Consider the following 1,977-nt stretch of genomic DNA (forward strand, 5'->3'; position numbering starts at 1 on the left):
AGGTGGCGTGCGTGCGTGCGTCCGTGTGAGAAAGCATGTGTCAGTGTGTGTATGTGTGTTAGAGGTTGTCAGATGTAAAATTAGACAAGAATGGCAATAAGATTTTCAGTTTCAGAATAATCTATCATCATCTATCATTATTAATTTTGTTACAGATTTTAATAGCTCGTATAGTTTTTAACAACTGGGGCGTACCAGACCCCCATTGGCAAGTGCTTATCACCCTTTCCCAAGCCAGTGTCAGAGAGGCACAAGCGGTAGCTGCTTCAAATAAACCAGTTATTATGAATAAATATGCAGCTTTCCTAAAAGGCATGCCGAAAGAGATGGTATTAAAAGGCGGTGAGAAAATAAGCTTTACAATGTACATCATATTTATTAGATCTTGTCTTATTTCCTGTTGTTATTATCAAATTAAAATTACAGATATAGGTAAAATATGTATAGTTGTATAAAAATATATTACAAGGTTACAATTTATCTCTTTTAACACTTGACTTTATACAACATATCGTCCCCTTACAGTGAAGCCTCACATATGCATTTTCAGTTTGTTTTTACTGATTTTTGTTGAATAAAAATTAATAATGTAATAATCTAAAAGAGAGTAAGTATCTAAAAGAGGTATAATTTAAGTAATTAAAATGCTAACTACACACATTATTGCATTTACTATACTTCACACATATTTTTATCTTCATCCTAAAAAATTACATAGAAATATGAGGTATTCATTCTAAAATGACGATGTATACCTATTGTAATTGTTTATTATCTTAATATCTAAATTGATGTATACTTTTAAGAGGTTGAAATAAAAAAAAGAGTGTATTTTTAGTTTATTTATTGCCTCAATCTACCCCAAATCATCCTTCATTTCCAGAGCGAGCTTGCTTTTGATTCTTCAAAGAAGTCTGAAACAAAAATATGTATATAGGAAGATTGGAGACCTAAATTTAAGACTGTGCCATACCTCTCATGAGAGTAGTGACAGATAAAGCAGGATGGGTATTTATATACATACAGTATAAAGCCAACATAAACGCCAGAATGTTTAGGGGCCTTTTCAAAATACTTTTTAAAACGTGTTTATATCACTGTGGAAATATAAAGGGGACAAAAGTCTACAGATTAGACCTTCGTTCCTTACGCTCTTTCAGATTTCCACAATTGAACATATCATCAGCAGGAATTAAGAAAACATGTTGAAAACAAACCTGTCATTCTTGTTAAATATTCTATCAAAAAGGTTAACTGCAGGCACCAACTCGGTAATTGCTTTGCAAATAGCAGCTACGGATTGGGCATGCAGATCATCTGTTTTGACAGAAATAATAGCTGCCTCAGCCTGCACCCTGCCAGCATTCACTTGCTGCAAGAATGCTTCGCATGCTCGCAGCTCCTCAATGCATAAGAATTCTACCCGGCTCTGCTCCAACGCTCATCAGCTCGCTGCCAACGAAATAATAGATGTGATGTAATAAAGAGTGGGAAAGAATTTGCTCAAATTGAAAGTTACTTTGTTTTTTAATTAATAATAAAGAGTGAGAAAGTTACTTTGTTATGGAATTGTATGTTTGAAGTTATTTAGTTACTTAGTGCTAGAGTTGGTGTCCTTTAGGAAGGTTGGTAGGGCCTCTGCCGCAGTCGATGTGGCGTAGATTCTCACCCTGCTTTTCATACCATTCCATACCTGAATAACAAATAATAACATTGCATATTATAGTGATATGAGTTCTGGTACAATAACGGTGAGTGATCCATTCACTGTATCCTATTACCTCTCATTATGACTCACCTTTTGGGATCTATTGCGGGGCCACAAAATAGCCACACACTCGCAACAAAGGCGTGCTGATAACACGCGCGAACAACGCCGAGCGAAGTCATTCTCAAGCCAAATCTCTGTGCGATTCGAACTCCAGCAAAGATGGAGCTGGCTTACAGTGGTCGCTCACCGTCCGACCGCATCCACAT

At 36.2% G+C, this 1,977-nt stretch overlaps 1 long non-coding RNA gene across 1 annotated transcript; it reads right to left on the reverse strand.

Moving 5' to 3' along the window:
* Positions 1-854: 854 nt before the first annotated feature.
* Positions 855-1,649, reverse strand: LOC113228668. The gene is made up of 3 exons (XR_003310324.1): positions 1,596-1,649; positions 1,218-1,452; positions 855-914 (listed from the first exon to the last, which is right to left on the reverse strand). It is a non-coding gene; the product is annotated as an uncharacterized LOC113228668 (long non-coding RNA).
* Positions 1,650-1,977: the final 328 nt, after the last annotated feature.

This window comes from Hyposmocoma kahamanoa, unplaced genomic scaffold (assembly GCF_003589595.1).
Source record: "Hyposmocoma kahamanoa isolate Upper Pololo Valley unplaced genomic scaffold, ASM358959v1 232, whole genome shotgun sequence".
Classification (NCBI taxonomy): Eukaryota; Metazoa; Arthropoda; class Insecta; order Lepidoptera; family Cosmopterigidae; genus Hyposmocoma; species Hyposmocoma kahamanoa.